At 37.8% G+C, this 23,214-nt stretch overlaps 1 pseudogene; it reads right to left on the bottom strand.

Moving 5' to 3' along the window:
• Positions 1–651: 651 nt before the first annotated feature.
• The window catches only part of LOC128135367 (uncharacterized protein C12orf50-like), a 176,902-nt pseudogene continuing 154,339 nt past the window's right edge, over positions 652–23,214 (bottom strand).

The following is a 23,214-nucleotide window of genomic DNA, read 5'->3' as shown; positions in this document are numbered from 1 at the left end:
ATTTTCCCCCAAGGTTAAATCTCATTGAGGTACACACCAGATCTCCCCACCCTTCCACATTATCCACCAAGAGCACCTGGATTCTCAAGAGAAGATAATCCCATTAATGAGTATGCCTTTTCTCAAGGGAGGAGCAACCCACACTGCCTTCCCTAGCCACTTCCCTGTGTGCACTACAGGGATCTTATCTCCTCCCACAGTATGTAGGGACTTTGTCTGGGCACGGACAGGATGGCTAGCAAATCCTACGGTGTTAATCAACCGCGTGCTGCTAAATTTATATCCCTGTGCTTCCATGCCCCAGTGCCCAACACTCCCAGTTCAGGTCCATCTGAGTCACTTTGACTTTGACAGCATGGTCTCCCTGTTGTTTCGATGTTGGTGTGTTCTGGGGGCATGGTGAGTGTCTATGTGACACGTTTAAAGCAATGTTTTCTATACAGGCAGCAATCTCTTGCCACAAAGTGGCAACCCAGATGGGTTAACCTCTGTGCTGCTGGATGATTTGCTTCAACTGCTGTAGCCCCCCCCACCCCCCCGGGTGTTTGCCACTACCCATGAGTCAATATAGGGATAGAGTACTGGCCACTTTTCTCATTCAGCAGTCTCCAGACCCAGTTAGATGGCTTTCACTTCTGCAAACTGACTTGACTAACCTTCTCCTTCAACAGCATCAACGACTTGTCCTGTGGAACTCCACACAGCAGCTTTCCACTTCCAATGGTTTCCTATAATATGACAGGATCTGTCAGTAAACAGAGTATAATGTCTTTCATCTTCTGAAAACTCATTATATGGTGGTGCCTCTTGGGTATGAATCACCTCCTCAGGCAATGCTCCAAAATCTTTGCCTTCTAGCAAGTTCATGATCTCTTCCAGGATTCCTGGGCGGTTGAGGTTTCCATTCAAGCCCATGGCATGATCAATGTTACCTACCTACTCCACATAACGTTGGTTGCGTAATGTGTAGAGGGGACACTTCCTTTGAACATCCAGTCCAGCACAGGAAATTGTGGTGCCAAGAGGAGCTGTGCTTCTGTACCAACAACTTCTGAAGTGGCTTGAACAACCTCATGTTCTGTTAGTATCTCTTTTTCAGTTGGGGTGTAGTGGGCTTCAATACTCCTGGCTCCAGAACTCTAGAGGTCAACCTCAGGTTTCTCCTGGTATGCCAGAGGCTCTAGGTAAGGTCATGGTCCCCAGCTGCAGTGTAGAGCATATTTTGCATAACTGGTCCTGTACAGATGGGTCCAAGTGCTACCACTCAAGCTATCTTCTGTTTGATCTGCTCAAAGTCTTGCTGTTGCTCAGGGCGGTACTCAAAAGTAGTTCTCTCCAGTCTGTCGACAGAGCAAACTCACAAGCTGCCATTTGACTCCCAAGAACTGGATCTCTAGGTAGTTCCTTTGACCTTGCTTTTAGAATAATCTGAACTATTCTTTTTCCCTTCTCAAACATTTATTCTACTTTGTTGTCCCACACAATTATGTCACTGATGTGTTGCAGATGTTCAGGGGCGTAACTCTGTTACAGTGCAGCCTGAATCAGTCCATGGCAAATGCTAGGACTGTGCTTCCACCCCTGAGGTAGACATTCCAAGTGTATTAGATACCCCTCCACGTGGAAGCAAACTGTGGCCTGCATTTTGTTGCCAAAGGAATTGAGAAAAATACATTAGCAATACCAGTCATGGCAAACCACTTGGCTGCCCTGGACTCCAGTTCATAGTGGAATTCTAGCATGTCTGGTACAGCAGCTCTCAGTGGTGGCATGACTTTGTTCAGATCACAGTGCTCCACTGTTAACCTCCACCCTCCATCAGACTTTCGTACTGAACATATAGGGCTATTAAAGGGTGAGAGAGTCTTGATGATCACTCCTTGGCTCTTCAACTGATGAACCAGCTCATGGATGGGAACCAGGAAGTCTCAACTGGTGCGGTATTGCTGCCAATGGACTGTTGTGGTAGCAATTGGCACCTGCTGTTCTTCAGCCCACAGCAACCCCACAACACTGAATTCCACTTGCTCCAGGAATCTTTGACCGAGACATTTTTGTGGTGTGAAACTTGTCCAAGTCTTAAAACTTGTTTTATATCTTATTCAAACTGTCCACAGAAAAAGATGACTTTCTGCCAAGGGATACTTGAAATTCAGTTTGTTTCTTCCAAATTAACTATTTAATCATGTTAATTAAATAACTTAGATTTCATCTGTACCTACACTGTTTTCCAGCTAGAGAAAACTGAGATATTGAAGTGTAACATTTACAAATTTCAATTTCTGTTTTATGAAACACTTGATAAAACTGACTATCAGCAATTATTAGTATCAGTTATGAAGGCACTTACAATTATATCTGACTATTTTAGACAAGTGCCTTTGTACTGTTTTCAGCATTTCACATAGATATGCATTTATCATAAAGTAGAAAATGAAATCTATTAGATTTCTGAGAAGTGAATAAATAAATTCATAATGGTACTTCAGGGCAACTTCTGTATGCAATATATCTTTCTGATTTCACAATTATGAAAGTTTATAGAAAGCAGTTGCACATTTCTGGAATATTACTAAGTTCTTTGATATGCCCGTACCCCCAGGCCCTATTCCTGGGAAAGTCCAGATAGAGTCTTTTCTTCATAACAGAAGCCTTTTGAGAAATACACAAAAGAATGGCTGTTAATTTATTCTGAACAAAAAAAAAAAAATCAGCACGTTTCACAGAAGACCTCTGTATCAGAATGCTTACTTAAACTGCAATACAGAGTAGAATCTACCCTGTGTCTGTAGCGTTTTTTTGTCCTACATTTCCATTGCTCAAGAGGTGTTTTGGGGCTTTTATTTTGGTTTTGTTTCCCTAGAGGAGATATGTTACCTGTACCAATTAAACACAACTCTGTTGTCTCCATTCTTTACTATCCTGGACAAGTAAAAGCAGTACCCAAAATAGTAGAAATAGGACCTCCATGTTTCCAATGGCTGCAAAAGCTTTTTGTCCCAACCCACTTTTTCACCCTTCACCCCTTTTGTCCTGCCAGGTCTAGTATCATGTCCACAGGGTATGGCATCCAAAGTAAAAGTTAGGTGGAATTCAGGTTCAGCTTTGCACTCCTACACGTAAGTGGCTACATGTGTGCTTGTGGTGGGTTGACCCTGGCTGGATGGCAGGTGCCCACCAAAGCCACTCTGTCACTCCCCTCCTCAGCTGGGCAGGGGCGAGAAAACATAATGAAAGGCTCATGGGTCAAGATAAGGACAAGCAGAGATCCCTCACCCATTACTGTCATGAGCAAAACAGACTCAACTTGGGGAAAATGAATTTAATTTATTACCAACAAAATCAGAGTAGCATAATGAGAAATAAAAATTAAATCTTAAAACACCTTCCCCCCACCCCTCCCTTCTTCCTGGGCTCAACTCCACTCCTGATTTTCTCTACCTCTTGCCCCTGAGCAGCAAAGGGGACCTGGGGATGGGGGTTGCCAGCAGTTCATCACACATTGTCTCTGCTGCTCCTTCCTCCTCAGGGGCAGGACTCCTCACACTCTTCCCCTGTGCCAACTTGGGGTCCCTCCCACGGGAGACAGTCCTCCATAAACTTCTCTGGCATGGGTCCTTCCCATGGGCTGCAGTTTTTCATGGACTGCTAGAGTGTGGGTCCCCCATGGGGTCCCAAGTCCTGCCAGCAAACCTGCCCCAGCGTGGGCTCCTCCCTCCACGGGGCCACAGGTCCTGCCAGGAGCCTGCTCCAGCACGAGCTTCCCAAGGGGTCACAGCCTCCTTCAGGCGTCCCCCTGCTCCAGCGTGGGGTCCTCCCTGGGCTGCAGGTGGAGATCTGCTCCACCATGGACCTCCATGGGCTACAGAGGGACAGCCTGCCTCACCGTGGTCTTCCCCAAGGGCTTCAGGGGAATCTCTGCTCCGGCACCTGGAGCACCTCCACCCCCTCCTTCTGCACTGACAGGTCTGCAGGGTTGTGTCTCTCCCATATTCTCAGTCTGCTCTCCGGCTGCTGTTGCCCAGCGGTTTTTCCCCTTCTTAAATACGTTATCCCAGAGGCACTACCACCGTCACTGGTGAGCTTGGCCTCAGCCAGCGGCAGGTCTGGCTTGGAGACGGCTGGCATGGGCTCGGTCAGACATGGGGAAGCTTCTAGCAGCTTCTCTCAGAACCCACCCCTGTAGCCTCCCCACTACCAAAACCTTGCCAAGAAAACCCAATACAGTGCTAGATATCTTACCTTCTATGGAGACCCATCAATGTCATCAGTGAACCTTGGAGAGCTGTTCTCTTGTATAACCATGCCTTTAGGGCCCTGCAGTATTTGATGCATCCACATGGGATTGATAGATATGACACAAGACTTATGAAATATCTGTTCCTTTCCTTTTTGGCAAGGCAAGATCCCCTGTGACATCTCTGGCATCTGAATAACTCTTTGTGCATGCACTTCAAGGTGAGCTGAATCTCTCTCTGTCTCCCCAGTTGCAGTGATTAGACTTTCATTGATTACAGCTGAAGTTTAGACAACACACAGAAATACTTACATGAAAACACCTAAGTTATCAAATCCTAGATATCAGCTCCACTAAACAGTAGATGCTAAAACTGTTTAAGGGGTCTGAATAATTTTATGTTCTCAGACGGCATTCTATACGATTTGCATTGCGATGCAAGGAAAACCTCATAAAGAAAGCCAGCCTCATAAAGAAAGATAGGATGCTTTTTACACTGATGAACATTACTAAAAATTCTCACACAAACATTTTACTATACTGAACTAATAAGATAAACTGCCATTGAACTCTTATGCAGAAAGTTTCAAACAAAACCAAAATACTTGGCTCAGGAATCAGTTATAAAATCCTCACCAGCTAATATCTCCAGTAAAAGAAGAACTATATTATGAAGAATGAAAATAAGAAATAATAGGAAAACAAGTACAGCCACACTAAATCAGGCAGGAGGTTCCTCCAGTTCAGTAGTCAAAGTATAACAAATTGGGGGGGGGGGGGGGGGGGGCAGGGCAAGCCAGAGGAAAATGTGGGAAAAAAATCTTCCCTGCTCATTTCCAGTAAATTAAGTTTAGTTTAAATCTTGAAATATGGTAGTTAATAGTTTTCACATTCTTGTGCCAAGCAGCTTAAATACTGCAATCATGAACTGACAAAGTATTTATTTCCATCACTTTCAAATTTATCACCCTCTATTTTAATTGAACATCCTTTTGTGTTCATATTTTAAGAAAAACAAGTTATCTAAGTTCATCTTTTCTGCAGTTATTTCACATAGTTCTGTTTTCAGTCTTCACTTTTCCAGGTTAAATCCTTTGTCGTCTTCTTGTGAGAGTTTTTCAATACCATTGGCCATGTTTGTTACAATTCCCTGAATTCTATGTAATGATAAAGTATTGTAAATATAAATTTACAGTGCAAATCAGTACAGCATATATTATTTCCTATGAAACTATACTGTTCATTTACTTGTATTTTTAATATTGTCCACATTGTTTTCCTCCTTGTTTCTATGCAGACTAATACTCTGTTTTCTTTTCAGCAGAAGAGACGTTATCTGAGCTCTCCCCAGTGGCATCTAGATCACTGTCTTGTATTAGTATAGCCACTGTAAACCCATGCTAAAGGTAATGTTAGTTTATATTTTTCCTTTACAACAGATATTATTTTGCATGCCACCTGGTAACTTTATTTCCATTCCCTTGCTCAGTGAAAGTCTTCATAGTTTCCACTTTCTTACCAAATCCAGTAACTAAGTTTTTTTACAAGTGAAAATGTATAATATATATTAATTTATAAATATATATATATCTTAAAACATAAATAAGCATGTGTTGGACACTACGTAGCCTAGAGATACTTTCATATTAAACAAAACAGGAATATTAAAGACTTTGAAACTGTTTCCTTCATACAAAAATGGCTCATTCAGGATAAGAGATAAAAGAAAGCCAAAGATATAAAAGAAGCCATAAAATACTTGCCTATCTCACAGACAACTTGTATGACAATAACATAACTACCACTTTCTGACAGTGAAAGTAATTACCATAAAACAGGTCTTATAGCCACGCAAACAAGAAAGTGGACAAATCAGAATATGAAGTAGGAAACATGAAATTCCAGAAGGATTATATGAGTTCAAAAGATAATAAAAGATGTCGGCATTTAAAGGAAAACTTACTTTTCCAAAGTTCCAGTAGATATAAACTGACAGAGGATGCTTTTTTCTCCATCAGTAAGCCCACAGGTTTCAGGAAAGCGTCTGAACATACAGAACTGAAAGCTCTTCTTCAGATTAACAATTTTAAAGTAATTGTCTTAATTTTTTCTTGTAAAACCCACATAATACATACATTTATACCTAAAAATTGCAGAAAGTAGAGTAAGATTGAATTTTTAAGTGACAGTAATGTCTATCTACATAACAACAATTCTTAATTTAGTAAGCATAACTCCTAACCATATTTGTATCTTCTGGAACATGCTTTCTAAAATTCAGGGACTTGTAGTAATTGTGAGTACTAAGAACACCATGTTGTATTCATCCTCACCCCTTAACAACCTCTGTAAAATGTCACTTCAATAGTAGTATGTGAAAATTTCCAGTTCTCCATCATTTTATTCATTATACTCTCAAGTAATTAAATTTGCCTTAATCAAGATGCTAAATATACTTTCCAAAGTCAGACAGAGACTATTTCAGTATTTTGTCTCCATTCATCTGAAGGAATTTGACAAGTTATCTAACCAGAATTAATTTTGCTACTAAAATAAAATCAAACCATTGATTCTATTAAAAACCAAAATCTTGATTCCAAGAGAAAGTATCAACTCGTTGTTAAATTTAAATTTACATTTAAAACAATTCCACCAATGATTTCCTAAGTAACCTTGGTAAAACTGGATGACAAACTACCTGATAAAGCAAAATGCATATAGCTGGAATTGAAATAAGAAAGTCAGAAGATGTAGAAGTCTCTCTCTTGTATTTGCTTAGTAAGTTATTCAAATATTGATGTACAGCATCTTGCAAATTCATTGTAAAGGGAAATTAATATCTGTAAACTATGTTGAAATAGTAGAAAAAGTCTGTATCATTGGCAATTATTGATAGTACATGAAATACAAGAATCTTTCTGGAACTAATAGAAAGACAAATGCTGCTGAATATCATATTATTGTCTAAATTTATTTGAGGAACTAACACCACCTTGCCAGCATGAGAGATATGATAGAATTCAGGAAAAAAAGAAAAAAAAAAAGAACTGAAATAAAGAAATAAAGTACTTAACATATCTCAAACTATTCAAATTGATTTTCTACCATAGTGCACTTCGATACTTGGATGCACAAGAGCAGAGGATAGCAAGTATATTTCATTGCATCTAGTATTATTGTTCTCTCTCTCTGCAAGGAAAGGAAAACACTTAGCACTAGCAAGTAGCAGCAAAAGTGGTAGATATTAAGTCATATTTTTGAAAACATATAAATTGAATATACAAAGATATCCCAGTTAAGTAAAAGGTTGATAATTAAGTATTTGGTAGCATTTAGAAAGCGCAACAGGTGATACTCACAAGGCAAAAATAAATGCCTAATATGTTATCCCTTTTCAAGGTCAACTGAACACTTCAGACTTTATGCTGTCACAAGGAAATCAGAAATAACGGAGGTAGAATTCTCATTTCCTCCTCATCTCAAGAAAAAAAAGGTTTAAAACTGATATTGTGTTCATGCTAAGGCAAGTATTTTAATAGACTTTCAACCAGTACCTGGAATAGATTATTTTGGATCAAAAATACAGCTGAGTGGACCAAAGACTAAAACTTTAATAAAAGTTTTTACTATAACTGGGAAAAAGAAAAGAGACTATCAGTTTCATCCTGCTTCTGCTTTCTTAAAAAAAAAAAAAGTAGGCAAGATCAGATTGTGTCAAGCTTTCTCTTTATAACTCACTTCAGTGAATTAGTCCTTTTGTGTTCCATTGTGGAACAGGGGTTTTGAAGCTGGGGCACCTTCTGCTGGTTTTAGTGCCTCGCATTGACATGCAAGGTAACAAGTGCTGGACTGGAGTGTCTGTCCTACATTTTTTAGGATTTATCAGAGAAATTGAGAGTCATAAAATGCAGCAGACTGCCATGGTCATCCTGAATGGCTTTTGGAGAGTTGGTGAGCACTGAGACCAGCTTGATAGCTTAGACCAACATGTAGTAGCTGGTCAAAGTAGCTGGACAAAGAAAACCAACAGTCTGTTATTTAAGTGCATCGTGGAAGGGTAAGTAAAGAGTTCTGAGGTCTTCTTGCAGAGATTAAAACCTTCCTTCAGTGATCAAAAGCTTTCTAGCTAATGCCTCCAGCAAAAGAATAATTATATTATGAAGAATAAACGTCCATAAACAAGAACAAACCATTTAGGCTGTACTAGAACTGCAGAACTCAAGTCTTCCATGAAAGCAGACAGCATAGTGACTAGCCTTACTGAGAACAATGGTAAACTGAAAAGTGAAATTAACCTTCTGAACTGACCTCCTCAATCTAGGAGAAGCACCTCTGGGGCATGGCACTAGGAACCATGAATGTAGCAAAAATCACCACCTGTAGCAGGAGCCAGTTGCTCTCTTACAGAGTTAAAAGTCTGGCACTAGAAAGGCTGAAAAGCACTATTTTAGGAACATTTACTTCTTGAAATCTTCATGTATTTCAAACCAAGTAAGCCAAATCTTACTTGACTTCTTTGTATCGTCCATGGATAGGATAGGAAACATTGGATAAAGAGAAGCAGCACAGACCAGAAATCATTTCAGCTGACTGGAGGAAGTATGTTATGAAATTTATGAACATATACAGATAGTGAAAACCTATTGTAAGTTGACATGTACATGCTAACTAATGGCTTAGTTCAGAGCATTTTGCATCTGTTTAGATATCAAAGTAAGACTGTTATATGTTACAGATTTATTTTCCACTTTTTTTTTTCCCTTGGGGAAATACTCAGTAAATGTAACTCATTATTATTTATTTAAAACAATGGAATTGTTTAGAATAGAAAACAAAGTATTGCTGGTTTACACTGGTTGACTGTTTTGAAAAATTCTTGCTTACAAATTCAAAGTGCCTACAAAATAAATACTAACAACATTAATACATGGGTGACATGTTTATAAACAGTAGTTACTGTTAAACATCCATAATAATCATTAGCACTATTGTGTGGTATCATGGAATAAAGAGAAGAATGGTGATTTTTCAGCTTCTTTCTGGAAGAGTATAATTTTTTTTTACACCTACAAAGGACCTTTGAAACTATATATTATGCAATTTAGTTGAAAATCAAAGAGCATGATTTATTTTTATTTCTTAAGCAAGACATTTCCAGCTCATTAACAATATAGCTCTGAATTATTCTTAGATCATTCTTTCTGTTTACTGAAAAAGATGTAAAGGTTATACCTAACAAATTCCTTCTTGCAATGAGGACAGCAATTTAGTGTTGCATAGGGATAGATGTAAAAAAGACAAATAATTAGAGCTAGTGATATTGACACATAACTGCATGAGGCCTGTTTACTTCAAAGAAATTGTGTGTCACTACAGCAAGGGGGCGAAAAGGAGATGGCAGACTGCCAAGGTGAGTTTCTGTTGGGTGACAGTCAGTATTCCAACCTAGAAAAATGCTTCTGTTATTTAAGCAAATTTGACAATGGGCAAATCAGGCTACAAAGTTATCCCTCAGTAAGAGATACATGTGCCATTATAGGGCCATAGCCACTCTCACATTATTAAAAGAAGTTTTCCTTGTTCATAAGTTCAAAGACTGCTATAAAATATTTATGTATTTTGGAAAGCACCTTGAACTGTGTTTCTTTTGAAAGTATTTTGAAACGCAAATGTTGTGCTTCAAAGTTTTTTGAAAGGTTTTTTTCTAGTACTGAAGTTTCTAAGTCTGTTAAACTTTTCAGGAGTCTCATGTCTAGAAAAATGTATGGGAGGGGAATCCTACATTAGTGAGACTACAGAGACAAGATAGTAAATCCATAATTAACACTAGTGTCAGAAAAAGAAAAAGGCCAAGACTATGAAATGTAACACTTTTTCTCTCGCAACTTTAATTAATCTCTTTGAAAAGTAGTGACCACTGCTCCTCCCCTTTCCATCCCAGGGAAAGCTGACAGTTGCTACCATCTATAACTCCTTCAGAAGCAGAAAGAAGTCACAGTCCAGACTGTTCTCCCTTTCCCTTCTCAGCAGGCCATGAAATGCAAGGAGCTGAACAGCATCAACGTGCAGAAAGAAGGCTTACTTCTTGTAAAAGGGGTTTGAAGCAGATAGGAAACACTGCCAAAAGAGACTGAGCATTTTGGGGTAAGGATTACCATGGAAGCTGCATAGAGCAGCAACGGAGGGGTAGGATATCCAAGTAAAGAGGCAAAAACAGAGACTAACAGGAGAGAACCCACAGGTCCAGGAAGCTTCACAAGCCTTACTTATCTTCCCCATCACAACCCCATCAGTCTCTCCTATGCTGAACTTCTCCCTCTAGCGTCCCTGAAAATCTCTTTGAGCCTTCTTTCCCCTCCACTAAACCTGCTTCAGACCTGCCTTTACCTGGTTTTAACCAAAAATGAATTCTTATCTCATCTAACCAAATTCAAATTCCCCACAAAAACATACTTTGTTTCCATTATCATATCCCCTAATAGGTGGTATGATGCTCCTCAAAACTAAGTGCAGAGGAGCAGAGTTTCATTCCCAGCTGTGTTCATGACCTGATACATGATACCGGACAGATAACATGCTTTTTAGTGCCCTATTATCTATTTAAAATGCATGTGCTTTTCAGCAGAGACTATTTTCTGTTGCCAAGGTTGAAAGGAAAAGCAGAACTGAGAAAAAGAATGTATTCAGACATTCTTTTTTTTTGTAATATTATGTGCTATATAAGCTTTTGTTCTTGTATCTCTACACTATCAAATTCCATTTCATGACCTTCACAGGCATTGCAAAAGTAAAGAAATATTAACTTCATTACAGTAAATTTGACTAGATCAAGGAAACAGAAGGTACAAAGCCAAACCCCTTGTGCATAAAAACATGTTTCTCAAAAATAAGGAAACAATGTCTGAAGAAAGAAAAAAAAAAAAAAAGGCAGAGATAAATTAAAGTGATAGTTTGACTTTAGAAGACCTTCCTGGAAAACAGGACAATTTCTGCCAATTTTGTTAAATTATTTCCTTAGTCCACTGCACTTTTGATTTCATTGGATGTTGAAAATCTTGTATACAGAAATAGGATAAAAAAGACTAATTTTTTTTTTATTAACAGAAAAAAAATTCATTTTTACTGCTATTTCATAGCCTTTTCTGTTTACTACATAGTCTTTTTAGATCAACAGCTCAATTCACTTCAATCTTAACGTGCCTGTGATATTACAAACAGCCTTTGAAATTATTACAAAACAATTCATCAAAGCTTTTGAAATGACAATTTTATGTTTGTATTTCCTTAAATATCAAGGATACTTTACAAATGAATCCGTTTTTCTTCCTGATTCTAATATATGTTTAGTGATATAATTATATTATATGATTTACTGATCAAGCTGCATATTTTACTAATCAACCTGTACACTTTTGTGAGTTGCTTATTTTAATATTTGAGAACTTACATATTTTACTGATTGAGTTACACAATTCACTGATCCAATTGAATATTTTATTGATCCAGCTGCATAATGTGAAAATCCAGGTAGACACAAAGCTGATTGGCTTTTAGAGATACTCTGAGGACTTTTTTTGGCTTTAAATATTATTTAGATACAAAATACTCTGGTTTTGGACAGTTTGTCTCCTCTTGACTGCTGCAGAAATTATCCCTGCACATTCTAGTGCCGTTCACATTTTAATGTTGTATCTCCTTGGCAGGGTGAAATAGCCAATACTCTGCTGCCAAGCCACTGGTGCCCATAATAACTAGTATAAAGGCAGCTCAGGGAAACATTTTCTACTTTTTTATGATGGCAATCTAGCCAATCTGAGGTTAAATTACCCAATAACAGACCAGGTACACCCTAACTGAAGAGATGAAGAACCAAGTAAGCATCTGATACCTGTAAAGGAAGAAAGGAAGCAGAAAGGGACTGAGGCATCTGCACAAGTTCCTTGAAATGGGAGCTGGGGAGAAGTCTTCCTAAGTAGAACTCAAACTTTTATTTTTCTTAGGGCATTTATGTATGGGAAACACTTACTTAGAGGATGCTGAAATGAGAAAGATGGACAGAAAGGTCAGATACATATTCCCCATCAAACACATTAGCCAGAAGGAACTGAAAGGTTTTGGAAAGGCCAACATCATGAAACTGCCTGCTGGCTTCTATGAGACAGAAGGACTTGGACAGTCATCATGAAAGCTTTACTGGTATGTACTACCATCCTACCAAAGCTGGAAGCGGATAGGAAAGTACAGGCCAAACAGAAAGGTGGGGAGAGAGAAGGAATCCCTGTCCCTCAAAGGACCAAGAGGATTTCTTGCAGGGAAGAGCAATGAGGGACTCCAGTGCAAAAGGCCAAGGTGACTGATGCTGAGATACAGCTTGTAAGAAGAAGAAAATACCTGTGCTAGGCAGGTTTCTGCAAGATACTAGGTGGTAAATCTCTGAAGGCTATGAGCACAGGCAAACAGGAGTATTGCATGTTGGGAAGTTCAGAATAATTTTTCTGGGTAAATATGTGGGAGTTTTAATTCTAAATGCTTCTGGTCATGTGCAGAAAGAAGGCTTAATGAAAACATTGCAGTTGCATCATTGCTATACAGCACTAATCATGGTGGGTTATACAGAAATTACATTTTGTAATGCTGCATTTTAGGTCCTAGTCCTTGAATTATACATTTGGCATCCTGCTTTCCTACAAAATATTCCACATTGTTGATTTACCATGCTTTGGGAAATATATGGAAATGGCTGCATTTTATTTCTACTACTGCTGAATGGCTACAGTATATTTGTTATTTTTGAGTAGTAAACAACCATCATACTTTCACTTACACACACATATATATGTATATGTACCTTAAAATAATTGCATGGGGACTTTTTTTTTTTTCATTCAACTTCTCCCTCATTTTTTGACTCAGTATTTCTGTGTTTTCATACCAGCTTGGACATTATCAGTGTCCATTACAAACAAAATATTTCTGTTAGCTTTTTTATTAAAAAAAAAAATTAGTAGTAGGCTAAAGTGTAATCTGTTCCTTATAATACTGAAACAAATGTTGAGCTAGTTACTTAAAACTCTACATTAATAAAGTATTGGAATCAGGCCCTAAAGGAAAGCTAAGGTTTAACGGTTATATGCATAACATTGATACATATCCTTACACACAGCATTCAAGAGAATAGATTTGATGCTGAGTGTTTCTAAAGCGCTACTTTAGTTAGAGTAAAGCAAAAATTGGTATCTTTTTATGACCCCGACCATTTCTTATGGGAACAAATCCTACCTCTGAGCTAAGCATTAATCTGTGCTCATAACAACCATCAAAGTGCAAGCGAAAAGGAAAGCGAAGGAAGACTTTAAAAAAATCTGTCCTTAGTTTCTTTCCATCTTAACTATAAGCAAATAATATTTTGAAAGTTTAATAAACAAATATTTTTAAATTAATTAATTTTCAATTTGTACTTTGGTGACAAGAGTTACCATAGCACTAGGCATAATGGAAATTGAGGAAATAAAATTTATTTGGAATTCCACTCTGGGTTTTTTTATAGAAAGAAGTATTCTTTGTTTTGAAAGAACCAAGAGCTCTTGTCAAACTTAGGTTAATGAGGTGATATTGACTATTAAGTAACTGACCATGTGTCACTCAAAAGATATAGGAAATAGATTCTTATTTAGCACAGGGCTTCCATTACTGTAGACTGATGTGTACTTATGCAGCTCACACAGGTAAATATGCCTCTACCTGTATAATTTCATCTTTAAATATTTTTATATGAAGACATCCCTCTCTTTCCCTTTTTGTTGCCCTACTGTAAGAAAAATTGATAAAACAAGCCAAGATTTTTTCATATAAAGCGTGATTTCATTAAGAAAAACCTTTTATATACAAGCTTATTCTGTTTTAGCATTTGGCTAGTCAAAGTTAATGGAAAAATTCTACTGAGTGCAGAAGTGGAAAGAGAATCCTAAGAACACATTAGAATTCTAAAAATACTTTCCAAAAAAGATCTTTAAAATTTACTAAAAGTACAGGTCTCTAATGACCGAATTAAAGAAGTAAAAAATGTTTGACAATTTAAGCACTGATAGAACTTATTTTGTATCCATTATACAGGGGTGATTCAGAAACAATTCTAATCACACAATGTAATAGGAAAGAAATTATTTGCATTAATTTTTTAATCTATAAATCACATATTGATCCATGAAGACAAAGCCAAGAAGATCAAAATAACACTGAAGGATGGGAGGTATGACCATTCATTATCTTACTTCCTTTTTTTTCCTCCTGGGGATTATACTTTGAATAAGTTTCAGTTAAATAAAGGTAAGGGTAGAGTAAATGTATTTAACAATGCATGAAAAAAATATAATAATGGTACCTTTTATGTCACTTAATACACAAAGTTATTAAAAATAGTTTTATATACTTGGTTTGTATCATAAAATCACAAATCCTGAACACAGTCAGGAATCGCCCTTTAATTAAAAACTGAAAAGAAGATTTTTATTTTTTTATGTGATGCAACTGTGTTAACTTGAATTTACAAATGTCAAGGACTCTTAAGGAAATTTTTTTATATTGTCTTTCTTACATCCTCTCTTAAAAGTTACATTTTCATTCAAACATGAATGATTTTGCTAGAACCACCACAGGTATAAATGAAAACTCAAAGTACAATATGAGAAGCTCAATTAGGAGACAATTTTAAATTACCTCTGTATAAACAAGATATATTTCCTATTTACTTTTCATTTATGTGCAAAGAAAGAAAATGAAGGACTGTTATTAAAGACTATTCCAAAATTTGATATTATCTTTGTCTCAGCAGGAATTGCAAGAATCAAAGAAAAACTCACATATTTTGACATAAAAAAGCTACTAATTGAAAAGTGTCCCACTGTTTCATCTATTTTGACTGCATGTAATATACTAATCCACTTTTGTTTATAGATGAAAATAATCAGCAATTATATTAAGCCTTCCAAGCCACCCTGTTAGAATGATATACAAGCTGTTCGTAAATAACTCTTTCTTTTCCACATTTCCATCTGAGCCAGCCCGTATGGTTCCTGAAGTTTTTTTTAAAGTAGATCAAGGAGACACAACATTTAGGTAACACAGATTTTGTCTCATATCACAGGTAAGGTATCAGTGAAGGCCTTTTGCAGGTATTACACAGCACTAGAAACTACCCCTTTAATCTTTTCTAAAACTGAGTCTATGATAGAAAGAAGTCCAAAAAACGTTGTTGACTTCAGTACCCTTGCAATTGTTTTGGACCACTAAAATAGGACCATTTTGACCATTTTGGACCATTACAAGTTGAAAAAAGCACACTATACAAAAAAAGTCCAGGAGAAACAAGCCTAAGTGGTCACAGTTCCTCCAAACTGCTATGGAAAGCAAGCCAGCTTCCAGGCTTAGCATGGAATATTATTGTTTTGCTCCATATTTAACTCTCCTTCCCCTCTTTCTGCAACATCTTTTCTTCGAGAGGCTACTAATAATGTCACCACACACCTGCAGTAAATATTCCAATATTAGCAACAAGACCGCAGTATGAAGGAGGACTAGCAGTAAGATTTCTTGGACAATCACAGAGCTAGACAATCTGCCTTACCCTGTGATATGTTACATGACCCTTCAGTGTCAGCTTTATTTTGTGAGAAACCACAAATAGATTTCTCCTGCTGACCAGAGCACTTAAAGGGCTGGTCTGCATTACTGCTCACATGAAGCCTCCATTGGGAATAACAAGAGCATTCAATTGTGGAAGCAAAGTAGATGCTAGCATCTATAAACTACACCTCATTTATGCATCAAAAAAAATTCATGTTCTGGGAAGTCGGTGAAAGCACAAGGGCAATCTTTATATGTCTAGTATTGGGGCAAAGGCAAGAAGAGGGTTGATAAATATTATTGGCAAAATTGGTTTATTTCAGTGTTTTAACTTAGTTCTATATTAAATACAAAGTGAACATTGTTAAGTTGTCTGGTGGTTAAGATTTATCAAGGATGAAGGAAAATGAAATGCAACCCTTTCTTCTTTTCCTGTGGTCCAGAGCATGGTTTTTAATCAAAATCTGATTATAAAGCTATCTGTCAATGGATTACAACACTGAACTATAAACAATTCTATAGTTTCTCCCAGAGTAAAATTCTATTTTATGTCTCAGCTAATCTAACAGTTCACCATTTGCTGCTGCTTGTTCTCCTTCCTTCCTACATCATTTTTGCATTTGCATACCCCTGAACCTTTCTTTGAAGTGACTCTGGCACTCATCAGGCCTTGTATTGATCTGATCCAACCCACCAGGCTAGGAAAAAACCAGCCTTTGTCCAGTTACTTTTTGATCACTTCAGCAAACATCATTTAGTGAAGGGTCAGAAGTTCCCCAGAACAAGAAAAGGGGTCGTGATCAGAAGAGAAGACAGAGCAGGGAGTAAAACTTTGATATTCATAATCTACCAGATTCATAAATGGGATATAGTTTTATCCTGAATCTCTTCTTCAAATTTGTTTCACTCTCTGTAAAAAAATTAAATCTCCATCTAGCCAAAGAAAGAGACTGACTACTGCTGGTGCCTATAGTAATTGCTCAATAATTGATCCTTATGGAATATGTATTTCCATTTAAATTAATAGATAATTTTATTGTCTTGTGACTTTTCATATATACCATTCATTGGTCCTATTCATTCTCAAACTAGTATGTTCTCTGACAGATTCAAAATGCCCTCCTGAGTTTGTGTCCAATACCCTCTTACATAGCTCCTCAACTTCCTCAATATACGCCTCCCCTTCCCTGGTCCTCAGTTCCTACGTACTTTCTAGTTTCTCATGCAAACTTCCATACCTTCACACTTATTCTCCTCTTCCCAAACACAGTCAAAGTGCCCACATACCTCCCCTTTTGATACACATCTTGTCCATTCCTCTAATTAATTGTCTAACGCCTAGATTCTGCACCACTGCTGGGCCAGCGCCTCACAGCAACCACATTGCTGCTACCAAGCACAGACCTGCTAAGCACAATGCTCACAGCTAAGCACAGTCTGCTTTTTCATAGCTTTTTTTCACAACAGTATGCTTGACTCCTCTTCTTGACTGCCTAAGTTACAACAGGCTCAAGGAGGAAAAAAAGCATAGTTTTCCAGACCACTGCAGCCACACTAAGATGGATGTTTATAACATATCCTGCTGTCTCAAGCTTTGTCTCAACATTTACAGCACGCTAAGAACAAGGGCTTTCAAGAAAATCTCTACAGTCATATACTGCTCCTAGGTTAGCAGCAATAACTACTAAAATCACAAGCCTCTTGGAAAACTCAAAGGCGTACCACATCTGCCAAAAGATAACTTATGGTGACTCACAATCTGTAAAATACTGATGGTCTAAGATAACGAGGGAATTATCAAATGCTAATGCAACAGTTTTACCGTAACTGCTCATGACTCAATTCTAGAGAAGGTAATAGATATAAATAACAATAACAATACTGTTTGTTAAAATAAAAATCCAACATGAACCATTGCAAAGGATATGTGTGAATAAGCCTAAGGATTTAACACTTTTTTTTTTTACTATGGCTGCCAATGTAGCCTTCATTTATTTGCGTATTACATGTCTTTTACCACTTTCCATACTCTTTCTTTAACTAAGTATTAAGACATAAGCATCCTCATAGCCAAAGCTCTTTAGGGAGTTAAATCGATTTTTACACACACAAAAAAGTGGTTTCAGTGTCTGTATAAACAATTTATGAAAGACAGCTTATTTGAGAAGCAGGGTTCATGAAGATCTAGGAGAATAAAGAAAAAGTGGTGAAAAAAAGACTCATCCTGAACAGGATATACAGTCATCTTTCCCATCTCAGTGCTACTTGCGGATATCCAAAACTCATACAGCGAGTGTATTTCCTCAAGTCTTAAAGGGCCCCGACAACTAAAAAAACCCCTCTTTCATGTCACATATGGGCTCAGCATTTCACATTTAAACATGTATTAATTTTCTACACCCTGGACTTCTAAACCGTTGTCACGTCCCAATTTCTCAGGACGACGACTCAGGTTTGCCGATTCCCAGGTCAGGATTGGGGTGAAACGACACCAGGGATCCTTGGAACTCACAAAACTCAACTTTTATTGGCTCACAACAAGAATTGGCATGAAACCACATCAGCAAACTGTGTAACATCTGCTAACCATCCATCACCAAACGTATACCACAGGCCTTGCTTACTGGGGATCAGTTCAGGGAAGACAGCAAGGTGAGCCCCCCCGCTGGGTCCGGAGGTTCAGAGCGGCCCGCCTTGCCTTCTGGACTCCCTCTCAGAGAGGAGCCGGGCTGGATCCGCTCCTAGTCCCAGACTGGGTCAACGGTTTATGTCTAAAGGGATGAGGTGTAGGGATTACGGAAAGGAGAGGGAGACGGAGGAAAAGAAAAGAGAAGGATGTACCGGTGTGGGTCCGGCGTGGGTCCAGTCAGCCGAGGGATCCAGTCAGTCAGTCGATCCAGTCAGTCAGTCAGTCGATCCAGTCAGTCAGTCAGCCGTCAGTCAGTCAGCCGAGGGATGCAGTTCCGTCGGGCGCGCACGTGTGAGGCTCCCGTTTGTGTCCTTTTATCACCTCCTGGCCCCTCCTTTGGGCGGGCACTGGAACTCATTAGGCTAATTAGGTGCCATGAGCAGTTTGTGAGCCTTTGGGGGTCGTTTGGGCAGTAACTTCCCCTTCCCTGCAGACGTGATCTTTCGCCAGGCGCGGTGAGCTGCCCTGCTTAGCGCATCAGAACAGCGTTATCAGAACACCCTGTATCAACGGCATGGTGAATTGCCCTGCTCGCCATGTCAGGTCAGCATTATCGCGACAGGGAGCTGTACACCCCCCAGCACGGCCTTCCCGCCTTGCGGCTGGTGGGCGCTGATGGGCTGCTGTTCACCGGAGGTTCCTCCTGAGGCAGAGCTCCTTGTTATGCGGAGTTCGTCCTGAAGTAGAACTTGCCCCACCACAGTGTTTGAGACATTAACTCCTTCAGTGTCTCACAGCTGTGAATTAAGTATTTGACATCTTTGAGGAAAAGAAAAAAAAACTATGGTCCAATATGTCACAGCCCGATTATGCAGTAACTTGAGCAACCTAGGCCGTCTGTGTCTGACATCACCAGATTGAATGCTCCGTGAGTAACCCACAGAGTTTACCCTTCAGCATAGCCTGCAAAAATCCTTTCTAACAACAGTGAAATTGTAAATGGCACGGGAAAACAAGAAACTCTTTCCCCTAGAAGTCCTCTCTCCTGCAATGAAGGGAGTAAAGTATGAGCTTATCATGATTATTATTGTCTTTTTATTCAAAAGGAAAACAGTTCTCACTCAGATTTAGTAATACTGCTTCAGCAGAGGAAGATGAAGTTCTGTAGGGTACTGCGTGTATTTGGAGCGAGGTTGCCTGACAGGACTATGAAAGGCCTCTAACATTTTTAGCTTCAGAGGAATATATAAGTCAGTTGTCACCTCTGGTTCATGTATTAAAGGGAAAAGGAACATTGATAGTAAGAATAAATCTGTGTGCAAAGAAAAAGGAAGGGAAGATGATACAGGCTACAGTGAGGGTACACCACTTCTAACGTGGGCAATGTAGGTAACTGACAATGTGTAAGGTAAGAAGAGACCTAAGCCATGGAGCCAAAGATCCCATAAACCCCTTAGTGACAGCAAATTTGCAAACAAACTGTATTAAAGTGTTTGGGGTTTATGGAAGCTCCGTTTGGTGGGTTTCAAGAACAGCTGCTGCTCAGCTTCCTTGAGACATGAATTTGTTTCAGGTAAAACAGGAAAGATGACCATTATCAAGACACGTTCATGAGATCTGACAGTGGTCCTGATGGAAAACATACATTTTATTAATCCACTCCTCAAAAGATTAATATGCATTGAGTAACTAGCCTTATGAGTTTAACAGTATGTTTTCACTTAGTGCATTTTTATGCTTTCCAGGGAATGACTGTAACAATAAATCCAACTTAAAATCACAGGCATCGATTCTTTACTTTTCAGAATCTGTCTTTGCATAGAGTTCTAAACCACTGAAGGTGAATCTACAATATCAGGAGTCATTATTGTCATACAAGAAAACAATGGTTCACCTCCTGAATGAAGCACAATCATTTCAGATGCAATTACAGCTACCTCCTTCAAAATTTTGAGCCCTAATCCAAAATTAAAAACCCTTTTATAAAAAGACTTTTGGAATAGATGTGGGAATATTAAGAAATTTGTTACAAAAATAACGTCCTGGGTTTTATCTTGTCACCTGTTTCTATACAAACTCTCAAAACTACTGAAGCCTATTCTGGTAGATAAACTACAAAAATAATTTTAATTAAGTGTTTATAAATCATGAAAAGTTTAAAAATTCAAAATTATTAGTTCATTGACACTGTTATTGATTCAGTATTTCATAACTCGCATAGTATAAAAGCTATAAAGAGCACTACGGTTGTCTTTTTTTTTTCTTCCTGATTATTATAATGTAGATATTTTAGACAATTTTGTTATGTAAATTATTTTCACATTACAGATCAGTCAGTAAATCAATAGCATAACTGATGAAGAAATTTTGGTGTTCTAAATTGCTGTTCAGGGCACAGTCTGTAGATAATGTTCTTGCATCCAGTAAAGGATCTATATTAAGCAAAATGTGTTGATTTGTGAATATAGAATAAATAAAACAACAGAAATGCTATATACAAAACTGAAACTGATTCTCTAGGTAGAGTACCTCAGAAAGGAACAGATAAAAAGTTAAGATGTGGATGACAACTAAAGGAAACATCACAGAGGGGAATGCTGTATAAATTAAGCATAAAGTATTGGAAATTAAGGAAATAGGAAAAGGGAATTTTTTTTATGCTGTTGTACGTTTTATAACCAGATTTAAAGAATAACACAGAGATTTATCAAATGCATTATATTTGCTTCCATAAAATTCAGACAGGAAAACTGCAAAGAATAATACCAAATACAGAATCAAAGTTTTAGATTACCATATTACTCCTTTTCTCTTCCTCAGTGATATGGCACTGACAAAGTACTTTCAGAACAGTATTATTACCTTAGGCAGTTTAACCATGAAGTAGTTTTCACACAAGATCCTGACTGAAGACTGGAAATGAGCCAAGTACTTTAAGAAACATAAGAATAAAAAATACAAAGCTAGAAAAATGCTAAATATCTAGAATAATCTCCATGTTGCTGGATATGAAATGCAGGAGGTTTGTGAGAAGGGAACAGAGCTAATTTGCTGGCTTCAGAAATGTGCACTGTAAAAAAGTATAGTATGAAATAAATTAAATAGTTTGGGTTCAATATAGCATAAGGAAACATCATCATTATTAGTCACAAGAAAGAGCCAGGAAGTTTACAGCAGAATTGTTGTTTGTAACAATAATTTTAGATAGTGCTTTTCTGGGAAACCATCCAGAGGGTATGTATTAAATGGAGCGGTCTGCCAGCAGACTAAAAAGAGACAAAACCTGCAGTACTTAGTGCAAAAAAAACCCCTGAAACTAGAAGCGGTATACAGCTGCAGGTAAGACAAAAAGTTATGTTAACATGAGTAAAATATAAAAAGAAAAGAGACATTATCACTATACACAAAATTTTGTTGAAAATATCCTCCTCTAACTGTTTCTATAAACAGTAGGACAGATAATTTGATAAACGAAAACAAACAAGGTGATGAACTGAAGGTATGCATTGCCTTTTAAAACCTGCCTCTATAGCACAGGAGTAGAGTAGGCAACTGAAATCAAAGGTCTGTATTTACTTCATCAGACAGACACTACTATGTCAGCAGCTTTTATAATGGAAGTCATATGCAAATAAATATATTTCACTAGTTTGACTGCAGAAAAGTATGATTGTACCACAGGAGAAATTATACTGATCAAAATACAAAATTCAAAATAGCTACTAATTTACTGCTATAAAAGTAACTGAAGTTTAAGGAAAGCCAAGTAGGACTCTTACATTTGTGAATATTTGTGATTAACAAAAAGTGACTGTGAACTGACCACATTTTCTGAAGCCAGGAGTTCAGGAGACTCCATCAGCTAAAGGTAAAATCACAATGATGTTTCTTTTTGGTCTAGTTTTAGCAAAAGTTATATAAATCTAGCTAGGCAAATAAGCAGGCTTGTTGATATACTTACCTGGTGTCTTCCTTTTGCTGCCTGCTGTATATAAATGTGGTGCCTGATACTTCCCTCTGCTTCTGAGATACAACGTATTGCTTTGAAACACTGCAATTTATTATAAACTTACTTAAAGTTTCATTGCACTCTTCTGTAATCACATACATTGTTAAAAAATCAGTAATTGCAATTATATACATACCTCCTATAAGTTTTCCCCAGGGCTATATATACAGCCTCACAAAAGCTTTGGTAGGGCTTCTATGGCGAATTTTATCACCATTCTCAGACAAAAGAAGAAATTTGTTTAAGTAAGAGCTGACATTTCAAACAGAGTCTTTGTGGTACCCACCACTCTTATGAGGGATTTCCTGGCCTATCATGCTGGATTATTTACAGAGAATGCCTGTATAAACAAAGCCTGGAGGACTCCAAAGAGCTGGAGGGTCACCAGATGCTCCATAAGAAAAAAGAGGGCTCAGAGAATATTATCTTGATCAGTGTAACTTTGATAGTACAGGAAAGCTACTGAAATTCGTTCTTACTGTCTGACGCTTTTCAGTTTCCAGGAGACCAGTTATCCTTTCAAAAAGAATATTAGGTTGGTTGACATGGTAGGTAGTAGATAAACCCACACCACCTGTTTCAATAATGTCTTTATGTTTTAGGGTCATATGGATTCATTGCTTAATTCAAAATGATCTTGAAAATTACTGACATAGGCAATTAGGAGTGAAGGGCTAATATACTTGGCATAAGGATTAGTATACTCGGAAACAATAT

This window comes from Harpia harpyja, chromosome 23, assembly GCF_026419915.1.
Source record: "Harpia harpyja isolate bHarHar1 chromosome 23, bHarHar1 primary haplotype, whole genome shotgun sequence".
NCBI lineage: Eukaryota > Metazoa > Chordata > Aves > Accipitriformes > Accipitridae > Harpia > Harpia harpyja.
The sequence above is the reverse complement of the archived record's forward strand: the minus strand, read 5'-3'. Positions and strand labels throughout refer to the sequence as shown.